This window comes from Apodemus sylvaticus, chromosome 20 (genome assembly GCF_947179515.1).
Source record: "Apodemus sylvaticus chromosome 20, mApoSyl1.1, whole genome shotgun sequence".
Taxonomy (NCBI): Eukaryota; Metazoa; Chordata; class Mammalia; order Rodentia; family Muridae; genus Apodemus; species Apodemus sylvaticus.
In genome coordinates this window covers 61,315,155-61,334,503 of record NC_067491.1, presented here as the reverse complement: position 1 = coordinate 61,334,503, position 19,349 = coordinate 61,315,155, and the positions used below count along the sequence as shown (strand labels likewise).

General features: G+C 37.0%; 1 pseudogene; it reads left to right on the top strand.

The window, feature by feature from the left end:
- The first annotated feature begins 289 nt into the window (after positions 1-289).
- The window catches only part of LOC127671030 (vomeronasal type-2 receptor 116-like), a 38,258-nt pseudogene continuing 19,198 nt past the window's right edge, over positions 290-19,349 (top strand).

Genomic DNA, 19,349 nt, shown 5'->3' with positions numbered 1-19,349 from the left:
CCTTTGATGCTGTAACCTGTTTGTCACTGAGTGAGGTGACTCATATGGATAGCCTGAAGGATAAAGTGCCATAGAACTCTCACAGGGTGAATGGAAGGATCCTTGCACATATCTCTGGCTGATTAGAGTGAAATATTCTGTCATCATGTCAACAACAACAGTGCAAACACACTCACACACACACAGGCACGCACATGCAAACACATATGAGCACTGAATATATATATATGTAACACCCCATAGGTTGTACCATTCCACGACTTAGATCTTGGCAGAAACATCTCTTAATATGCTCTTCTCTTGGCTTTTTATCTTCTGGTTTTTACAGATGCGAACACCCATCTGGATCATTGCAGCCCTTTTCGGCCTAACAGAATCAGAATACATGCTACACCATGATGGGTCTGTGGTCATTGGTGCATTTTTTCCTCACTTAAGTGACACTGCTACAAGTTTAACAATAGATTGGAAAACATTACCATTGGGCACATCTAATGGTTTACGGTAAGTGATTTGTATCAACTCATTTCAAATTATTTGTCCTACTTTAAGTGTGGATTTGAACACTATTCCAAGAATTTCTCCTCATGAGGTTTCCTTCATATACTCCCTTCCAAGATCCTCTGTTTAATTTTCTTTTCTTGGTGACTCCTTATGTCCTCTCAAGTGAGAAGAGAAATATGTCATTAGAGTTTTGTGTTTCATATTTGGTCATTGCAGTTTGATCACCTTTCACCATGCTGTCTGTAATTCCTCAGACTGTGAGCACATATTATGCCAGTCCTGTACTACAAGGGATGTTGGCAGTAGCCTGACACAACACTTCAGAGAATCGGGGAGTTTCATTTGTGATTGTATTAGAGCAGGTAATACCTTTGAAATCTGTTACATTGTAATACCTCCTCAGGTTCTAGAGTGATCAGTGTTGCTGTGTCAGCTGACACAGATTTGAATGCAGTGATGGCAGAATTAGAAATTCATCTCTCTTCAGGGGAAATCATTTGAAATGTAAATAAATTATATCGAATTAAAAAAATATTAAAAAAAAGAAATTTATCTCTCTTCACTTTTATTTTTGATCCTTAACATTTTGCAGAGTATTGAAAGCTAATATTTTTTAATTCATATGATTTCAGATTTTTATCCATTGCAACCTATTTAATTTATCAATTTCCACTATGCAATACTTGATTTCATGAATTTATTCATACAGTAATATTCTGAGATTATGTCACTGAAGGCCCTTTCCTAGACAGTCTAAAATCTGCAGGAACAGCAGATTTAGACAAAGTTTGCTTCAACTTCCTTGGTAATCTCAGACATAAATAGCAATGTACAATAATTTTTCAAGGAAATAAAGTGTATATTGCAGCATGCTGAAATTTCTATCAGGGTATATATAAACTAAAGAACTGAAATAAAGAAACAAAGTACACACTCAACTCTGAATTCAACCTGGGGAAGGAAAACTGTGCAATGAATGTCCTGCTTCTGGTTAGTTGCTGGAAAATTGCTGAATGTCTAAGTGAATTTAGTCTAAGTAGAAACATTGCTAACACTTTGCTTGCAAATTGATATGGTGATAAATTGTTAGGTCAAGGCAGTGTAGAAGGGAAATGATTCAGAAATAAAACATCATTAGGTGAAGAAGACATTTTTCATATTTTGAAATAAATTTTAATATTAAAGATGATCAGAGTGATCCAAAAATTCACAACCAGCTGAAATATTTCATGTGGCTCTCTAAATGCCCCAGGTATATATCTTTTTTAACTTTGCAAGAACCATGGATGCACTTGATAAATCTTTTACACTGTTGTGCAGTTGCACCACATCAGGAACCACTTTGCACTATGCCCCATGTCTGTCCAGACAGTTTAGTGGGAGCAATCTCACTGCAAAAGCACATTTGCAGTAGAACAGCTCATCAAATGCTAACAAGTGGAAAATGACTTGTCAGATGATTTAACAAGATATGAAATAAGACAACAGAATTTGGGAAGTGATTTCTTTGTCCATGTATGATAAATATATTTATATATTAAAGTATAAATATATTAAATATATTTATATTCACCTTATTTAATGTAATTTAAAAATATCTAGTTTTCTACAAGAAAGGGTATCTGAATATAAAGTATTCATATAAAGTAAATATAGAGTAAGATCTATTAAATTTCATTCATGCTTCTGATTAAATCTTTTATAATAGAGTGATGCGGTGCACAGTCATTTTGAAAAAGGATCTTTCTGGTATTCTTCCTTTTCCGTTTCTATGTGCACAAGTGCAAGCGTCAGGATCACAATGAACACAATGATCATGTGCTTTAGAGTGGCTAGAATTATGAACCTTAACACTGGAGTTTCAATTTACGTGTGTGTAATTGAACTCATTTTCTGATTTTTTATTATTATCCATTTTGCAATAGTTTAGTGGAAGGTATTTTTTTAATCCAAAAAATATTTTGGAATCATGAACAGCAGGCAAGCATGAAAACCCCAAGCTGAAGTGTTTCCCAATAAAATGCAGTCTGCATGTTTGATCCATTTTATATACTGGTGTTTATAAAACTATAACTTTTTTCAGCAAAAATATTGCTAGTGATGCCTTCAGTTACAAGGATATTAGTGGATATCAAACAACCCAAAACATCCTAATCATTAAACTGTAGTATTTTTGGTGTAAGGTGATTTAAATTAACGAGATAACATGACAATAGTACTGTGAAAGTGAAAGTACATGGTAATAAACAAAAGAACAAGTTCTTTTTTTTTGTTGTTTTTGCTTTTTTGTTGTTGTTGTTGTTGTTATTGTTGTTGTTGTTGTTGTTTGGAGACAGCGCATCTCTGTATAGCCCTGGCTGTCCTGCACCTCACTCAGTAGACCAGGCTGGCGTCCAACTCAGAAATCTGCCTGCGTCTGCCTCCCAGAGTGCTGGGATTACGTGTGTGCAACCACCGCCTCTCAAAGAACAAGTTCTTTATCCACACATGACACTAATATTTGTTACATTGTGAATATTCTTGCATTGTCCCTTAAGCCCTATTTCTTACTCATGGTCTCAAAATCTGTACCTCAGAGCTAATCCACTTGTCAGTGAGAACATGCCATGTTCATCTTCCTGGGTCTGGGTAAGCTTGCTCTGGATAAATTTTTCTAGTTCCAAATTCCATGATGCCCTATTAAAGAGTTGTGTACTATGGCAGTATGTAAACTTAACACATTTTTTCTATTCTTTGGCTGAGGGATATCTAGATTGCTTCTGGTTTCTGGCTGTTATTAAGTAAGTTGCAAAGAACATGGTTGAGCAAATGTCCTTGGGCTCAACAGTAGAATATTTTGATGTAAGCTCAGAAGAGTTATGGCTGGCTATTGAGTTGCTGATGGAAAAGGTCTCTGTAAAAGTTTGCCATGAATGGAGGAGCAAGCACACCCTTTCCTTGAGGTCCTCACCAGCGTCAACTGTCACTTTTGTTTCTGATCTTAGCCAAGCAGACATGTGTAAGATGAAATCACGGAATCATTTTGATTTACATTATTCTGTTGAATTTTGAACATTTATTTAAATGTTTCCCAGACACTTAAGATTTTTCTGTTGAAAATTCTGTTCAGATATGTATTGCATTTTAATTGAAATATTTGATTTGAAATATTTTTTTTCTAGTCTCTTAAGTACTCTAAATATTTTGGATAATAGCTATCTGCAAGAAGTGGAATTGGTGAAAATCTTTCTGCATTCTGAAGACTGCTGTTTTGAACAACTGGTCTTTCCTTGGCCTTACCAAACCATTTTTATTATCATTTTATTAGCTGCGATAATGTACAGTAACTGCATGATTGGTGTTCTGTTCAGAAAGTCTTTCCTCTTCAATGCATTCAATGGTTTGCCCTAATTTCTCTAGGATTATATTCAGTATTTCTGGTCTAATGTTAATATCTTTGATCTATTTGGAATTTAGGTTTGTGCAAAAAGCTAGATGTGCATCTATTTGCATTCTATAATCATTGGCATCTAGTGAGACCACAACAATTCATGGAAAATACTTTCTTATTTACAATTGTACAATTTTTGGATTTTTATCTGAGATTAAGTGTCCATAGGTGTATGGATTCCAATGAGGGTTTTTCGTTTAATTCTATTAATAAACCTGTTTGTTTTAAGCTAAAACAATGATGGTTTTAGTACTATTGCTCTGTAGTACAGTTTGAAATCAGGGAAAGTAATACCTTGGGATTTTCTTTATTGTACATAATTGTTTCATCTATAGTGGCATTTTATTTCTACGTATGAAGATACATATTCTTTTAAGTTTTGAAAAGTATTCTGTTGTAATTTTTATAATGATTAAGTTGAAACAGGAGATTTCTTTTGATTAGAAGGCCATTTTCATTATGTTGATCCTACTATTACATCAGCTCTTGAGATCTTTCTGTCTTCTGACATCTTCAATTTATTTTCAGTGACTGAACATTTTTATTATACATTTTTTTAGGTTTACGATATATATATGCACATTTTCTTTTTTTTTTTAATTCCAAAAAAAATTTTTGCATCCATTTTTTTTATTCGATATATTTTATTTACATTTCAAATGATTTCCCCTTTTCTAGCCACCCCCCTCCCCGAAAGTCCCGTAAGCCCCCTTCTCTTCCCCTGTCCTCCCACCCACCCCTTCCTACTTCCCCATTCTGGTTTTGCCAAACACTGTTTCACTGAGTCTTTCCAGAACCAGGGGCCACTCCTCCTTTCTTCTTGTACCTCATTTGATGTGTGGATTATGTTTTGGGTATTCCAGTTTTCTAGGTTAATAACCACTTATTAGTGAGTGCATACCATGATTCACCTTTTGAGTCTGGGTTACCTCACTTAGTATGATGTTCTCTAGCTCCATCCATTTGCCTAAGAATTTCATGAATTCATTGTTTCTAATGGCTGAATAGTACTCCATTGTGTAGATATACCACATTTTTTGCATCCACTCTTCTGTTGAGGGATACCTGGGTTCTTTCCAGCATCTGGCAATTATAAATAGGGCTGCTATGAACATAGTAGAGCATGTATCCTTATTACATGGTGGGGAGTCCTCTGGGTATATGCCCAGGAGTGGTATAGCAGGATCTTCTGGAAGTGAGGTGCCCAGTTTTCGGAGGAACCGCCAGACTGATTTCCAGAGTGATTGTACCAATTTGCAACCCCACCAGCAGTGGAGGAGTGTTCCTCTTTCTCCACACCCTCTCCAACACCTGCTGTCTCCTGAATTTTTAATCTTAGCCATTCTGACTGGTGTAAGATGAAATCTTAGCGTTGTTTTGATTTGCATTTCCCTAATGACTAATGAAGTTGAGCATTTTTTAAGATGCTTCTCCGCCATCCGAAGTTCTTCAGGTGAGAATTCTTTGTTTAACTCTGTACCCCATTTTTAATAGGGTTGTTCGGTTTTCTAGAGTCTAACTTCTTGAGTTCTTTATATATATTGGATATTACCCTCTATCTGATGTAGGATTGGTGAAGATCTTTTCCCAATTTGTTGGTTGCCAATTTGTCCTCTTGATGGTGTCCTTTGCCTTACAGAAACTTTGTAATTTTATGAGGTCCCATTTGTCAATTCTGGCTCTTAGAGCATACGCTATTGGTGTTCTGTTCAGAAACTTTCTCCCTGTAACGATGTCCTCAAGGGTCTTCCCCAGTTTCTTTTCTATTAGCTTCAGAATGTCTGGCTTTATGTGGAGGTCCTTGATCCATTTGGATTTGAGCTTAGTACAAGGAGACAAGGATGGATCAATTCGCATTCTTCTGCATGCTGACCTCCAGTTGAACCAGCACCATTTGTTGAAAAGGCTATCTTTTTTCCATTGGATGTTTTCAGCCTCTTTGTCGAGGATCAAGTGGCCATAGGTGTGTGGGTTCATTTCTGGATCTTCAATCCTATTCCATTGATCCTTCTGCCTGTCACTGTACCAATACCATGCAGTTTTTAACACTATTGCTCTGTAGTATTGCTTGAGGTCAGGGATACTGATTCCCCCAGATTTTCTTTTGTTGCTGAGATTAGGTTTAGCTATAGTGGGTTTTTTGTTGTTCCAGATGAATTTGAAAATTGCTCTTTCTAACTCTGTGAAGAATTGAGTTGGGATTTTGATGGGTATTGCATTGAATCTGTATAGTGCTTTAGGCAAAATGGCCATTTTAACTATATTAATTCTACCCATCCATGAGCATGGGAGGTTTTCCCATTTTTTCAGGTCTTCTTCCATTTCCTTCTTCAGAGTCTTGAAGTTCTTGTCATACAGATCTTTCACATGTTTGGTAAGAGTCACCCCAAGATACTTTATACTGTTTGTGGCTATTGTGAAGGGGGTCATTTCCCTAATTTCTTTCTCAGCCTGCTTATCCTTTGAGTATAGGAAGGCCACTGATTTGCTTGAGTTGATTTCATAACCCACCACTTTGCTGAAGTTGTTTATCAGCTGTAGGAGCTCTCTAGTGGAGTTTTTTGGGTCACTTATGTAAACTATCATGTCGTCTGCAAATAATGATAGTTTGACTTCTTCCTTTCCAATTTGTATCCCTTTGACCTCCTTATGTTGTCGAATTGCCCAAGCTAGTACCTCAAGTACAATATTGAAAAGATAAGGAGAAAGGGGGCAGCCTTGTCTGGTCCCTGATTTCAGTGGGATTGCTTCAAGTTTCTCTCCATTTAGTTTGATGCTGGCTACCGGTTTGCTGTATATTGCTTTTACTATGTTTAGGTATGGGCCTTGAATTCCTGTTCTCTCCAAGACTTTAAGCATGAAAGGATGCTGAATTTTGTCAAATGCTTTTTCAGCATCCAATGAAATGACCATGTGGTTTTTTTCTTTGAGTTTGTTTATGTAGTGGATTGTATTGATGGATTTCCGACTATACATGTTTTTAACTTGCTTGGTGTTTGGCACCACAATATTTTTATATAAATTGTGGCTGTTGTAAAGGGTGGTTCACTAGCAATTTCTTCCTTTGTCTCCTTATTGAATCCATGTAGGATGGTTATTGATAATATTTAGTTAGTTTAGTATATGCGACTTTGGACTCACTTATTTATATTATCATATCATCTGTGAATAGTGATATTTTGATAGCTTCCTTTTCAATTTGAATTCCCATAAACTCCTTTTCTGTTTTATTGTTCAATCTGCAACTTCAAGTACTATATTAAATAGTTCTGGAGATAGTGGACAGCTTTGTCTTGTTCCTGATGTTTGAAGAATTGCTTTCTTGGATTTAGGCTTGGTGTAAACTGGCTTTCTTAAGTGTATGTCCCTTATACCACAGATCAGTAGAAAACTATTTATCTTTTTTCTTTATTTGGTATATTTTTTATTTACATTTCAAATGATTTCCCCTTCCCTAGCCGCCCCACTTCCAAAAAGTCCCGTAAGCCCCCTTCTCTCCCTCTGTCCTCCCACCCACCCCTTCCCACTTCCCAGTTCTGGTTTTGCTGAATACTGCTTCATTGAGTCTTTCCAGAACAAGGGGCCATTCTTCCTTGCTTCTTGTACCTCATTTGATGTGTAGATTATGTTTTGGGTAATCCAGGTTTCTAGGTTACTATCCACTTATAAGTGAGTGCATACCATGATTCATCTTTTGAGTCTGGGTTACCTCACTTAGTATGATGTTCTCTAGCTCCATCCATTTACCTAAGAATTTCATGAATTCATTGTTTCTAATGGCTGAATAGTACTCCATTGTGTAGATATACCACATTTTTTGCATTCACTCTTCTGTTGAGGGATACCTGGGTTCCTTCCAGCACCTGGCAATTATAAATAGGGCTGCTATGAACATAGTAGAGCATGTATCCTTAATACATGGTAGGGAATCCTCTGGGTATATGCCCAGGAGTGGTATAGCAGGATCTTCTGGAAGCGAGGTGCCCAGTTGTCGGAGGAACTGCCAGACTGATTTCCAGAGTGGTTGTACCAATTTGCAACCCCACCAACAGTGGAGGAGTGTTCCACTTTCTCCACACCCTCTCCAACACCTGCTATCTCCGGAATTTTTAATCTTAGCCATTCTGACTGTGAAGGTGTAAGGTGAAATCTCAGGGTTGTTTTGATTTGCATTTCCCTAATGACCAATGAAGTTGAGCATTTTTTAAGATGTGTCTCAGCCATCCGATGTTCTTCAGGTGAGAATTCTTTGTTTAAGTCTGTACCCCATTTTTTAATAGGGTTGTTTGGTTTTCTGGAGTCTAACTTCTTGAGTTCTTTATATATATTGGATATTAGCCCTCTATCTGATGTAGGATTGGTGAAGATCTTCTCCCAATTTGTTGGTTGCCGATTTGTCCTCTTGATGGTGTCCTTTGCCTTACAGAAACTTTGTAATTTTATGAGGTCCCATTTGTCAATTCTTGCTCTTAGAGCATACGCTATTGGTGTTCTGTTCAGAAACTTTCTCCCTATACCGATGTCCTCAAGGGTCTTCCCCAGTTTCTTTTCTATTAACTTCATAGTGTCTGGCTTTATGTGGAGGTCCTTGATCCATTTTGATTTGAGCTTAGTACAAGGAGACAAGGATGGATCAATTTGCATTCTTCTGCATGCTGACCTCCAGTTGAACCATCACCATTTGTTGAAAAGGCTATCTTTTTTCCATTGGATGTTCTCAGCCTCTTTGTCGAGGATCAAGTGGCCATAGGTGTGTGGGTTCATTTCTGGATCTTCAATCCTGTTCCATTGATCCTCCTGCCTGTCACTGTACCAATACCATGCAGTTTTTAACACTATTGCTCTGTAGTATTGCTTGAGGTCAGGGATACTGATTCCCCCAGAATTTCTTTTGTTGCTGAGAATAGTTTTAGCTATCCTGGGTTTTTTGTTATTCCAGATGAATTTGATAATTGCTCTTTCTAACTCTGTGAAGAACTGAGTTGGGATTTTGATGGATATTGCATTGAATCTCTATATTGCTTTTGGCAAAATGGCCATTTTAACTATATTGATTCTACTGATCCATGAGCATGGGAGCTTTTCCCATTTTTTGAAGTCTCCTTCCATTTCCTTCTTCAGAGTCTTGAAGTTCTTGTCATACAGATCTTTCACATGTTTGGTAAGAGTCACCCCAAGATACTTTATACTGTTTGTGGTTATTGTGAAGGGGTTCATTTCCCTAATTTCTTTCTCAGCCTGCTTATCCTTTGAGTATAGGAAGGCTACTGATTTGCTTGAGTTGATTTTATAACCTGCCACTTTGCTGAAGTTGTTTTTCAGCTGTAGGAGTTCTCTAGTGGAGTTTTTTAGGTCACTTAGGTAGACTATCATGTCATCTGCAAATAATGATAGTTTGACTTCTTACTTTGACTTCTTCCTTTCCAATTTGTTTAAACTTTGTTTTTTATATTGTCCAAGATTTTTCTGGATGTTTTGGGTCTGGAATGTTTTTAAATTTAACATTTTATTTGAAAGATGTATCTATTTTATCTATGCTGTCTTCTTTTTTCTTATACAAATACATTATTTATCATTTTTGTTTATATTTAAAATGAGAATTCCCTTCCCAGTTCCACTTCCACAAAGCTCCCCATCACATTAGCCCTCACCCCCTACTCTTTACCTCTAAGAGGGTGCTCCTCCACCCACTCACCTCCTTCAGCCTCACCAGTCTAGCATCCCTTTACACAGAGAATCATGCCTCCTTCCCCTCCCTTGATGTCAGAGAAGGCCATCCTCTTCTCCATTTGTATCTGGAATCATGTCTTGGTTCATGTACAATCTTTGATTGCTTGTTTAGTCCCTGGGAGGCCTGGATGGTCCAGTTACTTGATGTTGCTCTTCATATGGGGTTGCAATCCCCTTCAGCTCCTACAGTTCTTCCCCTTCTCTTGTATTGGGGTCCCTGTGTTCAGTCCAGTAGTTGCCTGTTAGTGTCTCCATTAGTAATAATCAGTGGCTGGCATAACCTCTCAGAGAACAGTCATACCAGGCTCCTTCCAGCAAGCCCTTGACATGGACAATATTGTGGGGGTTTGGTTCTACAGGTAGGATGAATTCCTAGTTGGGGTGGCCTCTAGATGGCTTTTCCTTCAGTCTCTCTTCCATTTTTGTCACTCTCTTTCCTTTGGACAGGAATATTTCTGGATTTAAAGTTTCGAATTACATGGGTGGCATCATGATTCAACTGGGAGTCATGACGATCTACTGGAGGTTGTCTGTACAGGTTTTGTATCTCTTTCTTGGATATTACTACTAAAGCCATCCCCATTGCATCCTGGGAGCCTCTCACTTTCCTGGATTCTGGGACTGTCTTCTGGCTGCCCTCATTTCCCCATCTCCACTGCTACTTTTTTCTGTTTTATTTTCTGTCTTCTCTCCTGTCTCTTCCATTACCTGTTCATGCCCCTCCTTTTTGCCCTCCTGCTCCTCTATCCCTCTGAGGTTGCTCCTGTTCTCTAACTCTGTTGGTGTGCTTTATAGTTCTTTAATTATGTTTAGGTATGGAATTGAATTCCGGATCTCTCCTATACTTTTAGCATGAGGGGGTGTTTTATTTTTCAAAAGTTTTTCAGGATCCAATGAGAAGATCATGTGGGTTTTTGTTTGTTTGACATTGTTTAAATAATGGATTAAGTTGATGGATTTCCATATATCGAACCATCTCTGCAACCCTGAGATGAAGCACAATTGATCATGGTGAATAATCATTTTGATGTGTTCTTGGATTCATTTTGCTAGAATTCTATTGAATGTTTTTACAGCAATATTCATAAGGGAAATTGTTAACTGTTCTGAAGTTCTCTTTCTTTGTTGGGTCTTTGTGTGGTTTAGCGTAAATGAGGCTTTACAAAGCATAAATGAGGCTTTGTAAAATGTATTGGGTAGTGTTCCTTCTGTTTTTATTTTGTGAAAGAGTTTGGGATTATTGGTATTAGGACGTCTCTAATTCTGATAGAAATCTACCCTCAAATCTTCTAGCCCTGTGCATTTTTTTGGTTGGCAAAGTTTTAATGGCTGCATCTCTTTCTTTCTTTCTTTTTTTATTGAGTATCTTCTTCATTTACATTACCAATGGTAAAACCTTTCCCAATATACCCCCTCCCAAAAGCGCCCACCAAAGATTCCCTACCCCTCCTCCCACCCCCTGCCTCCATGTATATGCCCCTCTACCCAACACAGTCCCACCTCCCCCCCACATTCCCCCTGTTCGTTTCCCTTTGTTGGGGCCTCTATTGAGCCTTTACATGACCAAAGACCACTCCTCTCACTGATGCCTAACAAGGCCGTCCTCTGACACATTTTTGGCTGGAAGCATGTGTACCCCTTTGTTGATAGTTCAGTCCCTGGGAGTCTTGGGGTGTCTGGGTGTCCGAAGTCATTTTTCTTCCCATGAGGCTATATGCCCCTTCAGTCCTCCGGACCTCCCTCCATATCGTCCGTTGGGGACCCCAAGCCCAGTCCAATAGTTGGTTGCTCGCTTCTGCCTCTGTATTTGTAAGGCTCTGGCAGGGCCCCTCTGGAGACAGCCATGGCATGCTCCTTTTGGTACACGCTTCTTGTCATAGTATCAGTGTTTGGTGACTGTTTATAGGATGAATCTCCATGTAGGGCAGTCACTGGGTGGCCTTTACTTCAGACTCTGCTCCACACATTGCCTCCCTTATTGCTCCTGTGAGTATTATGGATACAGAAACTGTGGTATATATACCCAATAGAATACTATTCAGCTATTAAAAACAATGAATTCATGAAATTCTTAGGCAAATGGATGAAAATGGAAAGTGTCATCCTGAGTGAGGTAACCAATCACAAATGAATGCACATGGTATGCACTCACTAATAAGCAGATGCTAGTCCAAAAGCTCAAAATAAACAATTTACAATTCACCCAGAACAGGAAGCTCACGAAGAAGGAGGACTTAAGTGAGGGTGCTATGGTTCCTCTGAGAAAGGGACTTCCAGTTTTGTTGAGTATAGGCTATGGTATTAGGACCTGATAATTTCTTTAAATTCCTCCATCTCTGTTGCTATGTCTCCCTTTTCATTTATGACATTGTTAATTTGGATACTGTCTCTGTGGGTCTAATTAGTTTGGCTAAGTATTTCCACTATCTTGTTGATAAAGAAACAGCAACTGCTTTTGCTGATTCTTTATATAGTTCTTTTTGTTTCTACTTGGTTGATTTCATCCTCAAGTTTGATTATTTCCAGCTGTCTACTCCTCTTTGGTGTATTTGCTTATTTCTGTAAGAGAGCTTTCAGGTATGCTGTTAAACTGCTAGTGTATGCTCCCTCCAGTTACTTTTTGGAGGTACTCAGAGCTATGAGCATTCCTCTTAGCACAGCTTTCACTGTGCCCCATAAGTTTGGGTATGATGTGTCTTTCATTTTCATTGATTCTAGAAGTCTTTCATTTCCTTCTTTATTTCTTCCCTGACCAAGTTACCATTGAGGAGATAGATGTTCAACTTCTATGTGTACATGGTCTTCCTGTTTTTGTAGTTATCGAAGATCAGCCTCATTCTGTGGTGGTCTGATAGAATACATGGGATTAACTCAAAATTCTTGGATCTGTTAATGTTGATTTTGTGTCCAAATTATATGGTAGATTTTTGAGAAGGTACCAAGGTGAGAAGAAGGTTTATTATTTTGCTTTAGAGTTAAATCATCTGTAGTTAAAAGTTAAATCCATTTGTTTCATAACTTCTGTTAGTTTCACTGTGTCTCTCTCTTTAGTTTCTGTATCCATGATCTGACCATTGGTTAGTTTGAAGTATTAAAGTACCCCACTATTATTGTGAGGTTCACTGTGTGCGTTGAGCTTTAATAAAATTTCTATTATGATTGTGGGTACCCTTGCATTTGTAGCACAGATGTTCAGAATTGAGAGCTCTCCTTGACAGATTTTTCATCTGATGAGTATGAAGTGTCCTTCCTTATCTTTTTTGAAAACTTTTGGTTGTAAGTAGATTTTATTCATATTGGAATCGCTACTCCAGCTTCTTTCCTGAGACCATTTGCTTTGAAAATTGTTTTCCAGCCCTTTACCCTGAGGTATTTTCTGTTTTTGTCTGTGAGGTACACTTCCTGTATGCAGCAAAATGCTGTATCCTGTTCACATATCCAGTCTGTTAGTCTATATCTTTTTATTGGGGAATTGAATCTATTGATATTAAGAGATGTTAGGAAATAGTGATTGATGTTTCCTGTTATTTTTATTGTTAGAGATGAAATTATGTTCTTTTCTTTTGGGTATCTTCTTTGGGGTTCCTTGAAAGAAGATTACATTCTTCTGTTTCTAGGGTGTAGTTTCCCTCCTCCTGTTGGAATTTTCCATCTGTTACCCTTTTTAGGGCTGAATTTGTAGAAAGTTAGTAGCCTGGGCTGGCATTTGTCTTCTCTTAGGGTTTGTATGATATCTGCTGAGGATCTTCTAGCTCTCATAGTTTCTGTTGAGAAGTCTGGTGTAATCCTGATAGGTCTGCCTTTATATGTTACCTGACCTTTTAAACTTACTGCTTTTAATATTCTTTGTTTTGTGCATTTTGTGTTTTGACTATTATGTAATGGGAGGAACATATGTTCTGGTTCAGTCTGTTTGGAGTTCGGTAGGCTTCTTATATATTCATGGGCATCTCTTTCTTTAGGTTATGGAAGTTTTCTTCTATAATTTTATTGAAGGTATTTACTTGCCCTCTCTGTCGGGAATCTTTGTTCTATTCTATACCTATTATCCTTAGGTTTAGTCTTCTCATTGTGTCTTGGATTCCCAGGATGATTTAAGTTAGGAACTTTTTTTGATTTAGTGGTTGCTTTGATTGTTGTGTCAATATTTTCTAAGGTGTCTTCTGTACCTTATAGGTTATAGGTATAATAGTTATGAGTTCCCAATATGAATTTTGTGATACTTCTATGCAGGACGGATATACGAAACTACCAACTTGTTTTGGCCATGTTATTTGCCATCAATGAAATCAACTTGAACCCTCATGTTTTACCAAACATGTCTCTGGGACTTCAGATATATAATCTCCCAGATATTGACAGGAACATTATGAAGAGTGTATTCTATTGGCTCACAGGTTTGAGCATATTTATCCCTAATTACAATTGTAGAAAAAAGTGGAAATCAGCTGCTACACTTACTGGAATATCATGGAAATCATCTGAAATCATTGGGACATTGTTGGTTCGTTACAAATTTCCTCAGGTGAGTGCACATGATGTGAGTGGTGGGAAGCCAGCTTTCCTTTCTCAGAATTAGCTGCTTGCAAAATGAAAAGGAGAGATTTTGATTAATTAGCATTAAAGAGCAAATATAAAGACAAATATGGACACAGTCTGTTCTTCATTTCCTTTGATGTAGAGTAAGAAGGATGAACAGTACACAAGGCAATTTAAAACTTTGATACTTTTAATAATTTTTCTGGAAACCCTCAGGAGGTGAGATGTGACATTAAGAACTATTGAGCAGAGTATCAACTTTATAACTGAAATCGGGTTTTTAAGACTAAGACTATTTAAATGACATTTATTGTTCTCCTTTTTAAAATACTGATTTCCTTCCAGCTTACTGTTGGGCCTTTTGATCATGCAAAGGTTGACACAAATCAGTTTACATCTCTGTACCAGGTAGCCCCCAAAGACACGGCTCTGTTCTGTGGTATTGCCTCTTTGATGCTTCATTTCAGATGGACCTGGGTGGGACTGCTCATCACAGATGACCACAAAGGTTCTCAGTTTGCATCAGATTTTAGAATGGAGATGGAAAAGAACAAAGCCTGCATAGCTTTTGTGGAAACAGTATCATATGTGGGAGAATCAATATATCATTCGCTAACCTATGATCAGATGCGTACTCTAGAGTCATCAGCAGATGTGATTGTAATTTACGGACCCATTAATTTACTATTAACTGTAATAGTAAATATCCATAGAAAGTACACAATGAATAAAATCTGGGTTATGAGTAAAAAATGGATTAGCCCAAGTATTCGTCCATATACAGTGTTAAATTTATCGCATGGGGCTCTCATTTTTTCACCCCATCATGGGGAGATTGTTGGTTTCACAAAATTTATGCGGGAAGCCAATCCTGTTAAGTACCCAGAAGATACTTTTCTTCTTATCTTGTGGATGATTTTTTCAATTGCTCAAGATTGCATTCTGCACGTAAAATCATTGAAAACTGTCTGCCCAATGCCTCTTTGGGATTGTTGCCAAGGAGTCTTTTTGAAATGGTCATGACTGAAGAGAGTTACGATGTGTATGATGCTGTGTATGCAGTGGCCCACAGTCTCCATGAGAAGAATCTCAATCAAATACAAGTTCAACCACAGGCAAATATTGATAGGACTCTGTTATCCCCCTGGCAGGTAATGTGCCTTTCTTTGTATTGTAAATTCACCAACATGTCACAGATGCCTGAAAAGCTCTCAAACTGGTAATGCTATATTATTTTTCCATTCAATAACCTATAAGACATAGTGCATATTTCAGTGCTTAGATATCAATATAGTTCAATGTCTATGAATATGATGAGTGGCCTGTAGAAGATTCTGTTCAACAGACTAATTCTTCTTTTTGTAGAAATAGCAGAGATAGCTGGGCATGGTGGCACACGCCTGTAATCCCAGCACTTGGGAGGCAGAAGTAGGCAGATTTCTAAGTTCGAGGCCAGCTTGGTCTACAGAGTGAGTTCCAGGACAGCTAGGACTACACAGAGAAACCCTGTCTTGAAAAAGAACCATAACCCCCAAGCAAACAAAAAAGGAAATAGCAGATATATTTGTCTTGACAATTTCTCAGTAGAAAAACCAAGACTTTCATTAATGTGCCGTTCCCTGACGCATCTTCATGTCGTAGAGTTGGGAATACCCAGGGGATGCTCCACCATCTCAGAGAAGTTGATGGAGGTTGGGTGGTGAGATGGATTAGTCTAAAAAGAGGAACTGCAATCAGGATGGAACTGAATAATTACATTGAAAAGCATACAAAAACTATAAAAAAGGAAATGTAGATCCAAATTCTAGAGTAGATTTAGAAAGTAGAATGGGAATTGCCAAGAAAAGGTGATTAGAGGGTAAAGGCAATGAAAATGTTGTTTAGAGGACACCCCACTTTAGATAAATAAGAATAATTTGTTGTTTCACAGCATGACATATAGTTAGTTGTGATGGGTAGTCATAGTTGTCAATGTGACTGCATCTACAATCCAAATCCAAGTGACAAGCTGGTGGTTATAATGGAGTTACCCTGTTAAGCTGTCTTGAGAGGTATGTGTCAGGCAACTTTGGGGCATTAGGTCATTGGATCTAGGGAAATTTTGTGTGACTTTTTATTCATAGGAACAATAAGCACTCTTTAAGTCAGTGAAGCATACTGGACAACTGTGTACCTCTGGGTTTCATAGAAGTCAACATACATGTAAGTCATGGCTACCAATTCATGTTAGGCTATGCTTTCTAGTTTGAAAACTGCCATTGTATTCTATGTTGCTAAGTTTATAAAACATTTGATTGTTTGAAATGCATGTTCTCATTCTTGCAAATAAACCAGAACAAAAAGAAAAAAGAAAAAAGGAAAAAAATCCAGGTTTTCAAGTTCATTTTACACAAAATATATACAAAATTCCTGTATGCCATTAGAATAAGTATGTGCTCTAAATCAGCCAACTCCTGATTATCCATCAAACTCAAATAACCTCGTCTTAAACATTGAGGCTGTAAAAATGTCAGGAAATATAAGGTTATACCTAGTTTTTCAAAGAAGTTGAGATCCATTCACTCCATAGTCCTTGAACATTTGACAGTACTTGGAATAGTAATAAGATAGTTTCTTTAAACCATGGCAAAGTAATAGGGTCTTTTGTAGCATTTTAGAGATTCTTGGAATTATATTTTATTCTATTAGATAATAGTGATAGAAATGAAGTAGCTTCAATCTTTTGAAAACGGATAAAAAGTTGTGACTTGTTTGCTGTATTATCTTTGATCATTTGGTTTTCTTGGCCTGGCATATTCTATGCAAACTGACATTTAAGAAAAAAATTATATTTATTTTCTCCTAAGCTTTCTTTTGTTGTGTTCAATCCCATAGATAATTAATTAAAACAGTGTTAACATCATATATTATTGTCAGGAAATATCTCCTTATTCATAATTAAATTATAAATCCATAACTTGAACTTCATCATAAGACTTCTCATATCTTTTAGCTTCACCCTTTTCTGAAGAATATTCAAGTCAAAAACTCTGTTGGTGACCCTGTGGTTCTGGACTGGAAAAGGAAGGCTGATCCAGAGTATGATATTAACAACGTTTGGAACTTTCCATCAGGTCATTCACTATTGGTGAAAGTGGGTACATTTGTTCCTAGTGCTTCCAAGGATGAACAGTTGATGATATCTGAATACATGATTAACTGGCCCATAAGATTTACAGAGGTGTGTTTCTAAGTAAATCTTTTATGCTTCTTGATGTAGTAAATCTTGGTTGTTAATACTTACCCCATCAATACACTCATAACTATTATTATTAAGAGTTTTACTGATCGCTCATTCTTGTGGAAGTGTTTTAAACATTTTTAAATTATCTAATCATTTTGACCTTTAAAGAAAGGTTATCAATTACTACTTTCTGACATCATTGTAACAAAAGAGATATCAGGCTGTTTACATTAACTTCCAGAGTCCAAGGTAAATTTTTTTTCAAAATAACATAAATTGAACTTCCCTGAGAAGAGGAATCTTAGTATACATAGTATTTCTGAACTTCTTTCATCAAGGAAAACCTGTCGAGTATTATCATAAAACATGGTAGTGTGAGGGACCATTAATATGGGAGATATTTCCCTAATTTATTAAAAAATGGGATTAGAAAAAAATTAGTGAAATACACCCTTACCAATAATAACCACAAATAATGTAATCTATTTTGGTGTAACTCTAACAATGGAAATCAAAGACATGTATGAAAACAAATTCAAGTCCTTGAAGAAATAAACTGAATAAGATGTCAGAAGATGGAAACCTCTTTCATCCTCATGGATGAATTTGATTAACCTAGTGAACATTGGAAATTTAGAGTGTTCCCTAAATTTTACAAATTTCATAAAGGAATTTACAGATACAGTGTAATTACTATGAAAATTCTCAGACAATTATTTACAGACCTTCAAAGAGCAATTCTCAATTTCATATGGAAAAACAAAAACCAAGGATAGCTAAATGAACCTGAACAATAAAAGAACTTCTGGAGAAATCACCATCCTTGCCCTCAAAATGTAATACTGAGCAATGGTATAAAACCTTTATGGTTTCCTATAAAATGAAAGTAGTTGATCGGTGGAATGAAATCAGTTCCCTGTAGTACATTTACGGAGACTTGATTTTTACAGAAGCCAAACCTTACAATGGAAAAAAGAAAGCATCTTCAACAAATGATGTCTCTCCCACTGAATATATGCTTGTAGAAGAATGCAAATAGAACAATATTTATCACTCTGAGGACACCCAAGACCAAGTGCTTCAAAAACCTCAACATAATACCAAGATACACAGAGTCTAATAGAAGAGAAAGTGGGAAATAGTTTTGAACCCATTGGCAGAGAAGACAATTTCCTGGACGGATCATGAAACCATTGATAACTGAACCTGAAACACTTCCATAAGGCAAAGGACATTATCAATAGGACAAAAATTGCAGCTGATAGACTGTGAAAAGATCTTCATTAACATTACATTCAGTAGAAGCCAAATATTCTAAATAATAAGTAATTCAAGAAATTAGATTCCTTAATTTGAAAAGCTAATAACAAAATTTTTAAAATGTGGTAAAGATCTAAATAGAGAATTCCCAAAGGGTAGCCTTGAATGTCTTAGAAGCAGTTAAAGAAATGTTCAACAACCCTAGTCATCAGGGAAATGCAAGTGAAAATGACCCTGAGAAATCATCTTACACCAATCAAAATGGCTAAGATAAAAAGAAAAGCTCAAGAGATAGCATATGGTAGTAAGGATATAGAGAAAGGGCAGCACTCCTCCGTTTCTGGTGAGATTGCAAACTTGTACAATCACACAGGAAAACAATGTGGCATTTTCTCAGAAAACTGTAAATAGTACTACGTGAAGATGTGTATATATACTGCTCCTGGGCATATAACCAAAACTGCTCTACCATATCAGAAAGACACTTGCTCTCCTATCTTTATAGTAGCCTTGTTCATAATAGCCAGAAACTGGAAACAACCCAGATAGGCCTCAATGAAAAAATAGATTCAGAAAATGTGGTTCATTCACATAGTGGTCTACTATTCAGCTATTAAAACACTCGGCCATTATAAATTTTCAAGGAAAATGGATGGAACTAGA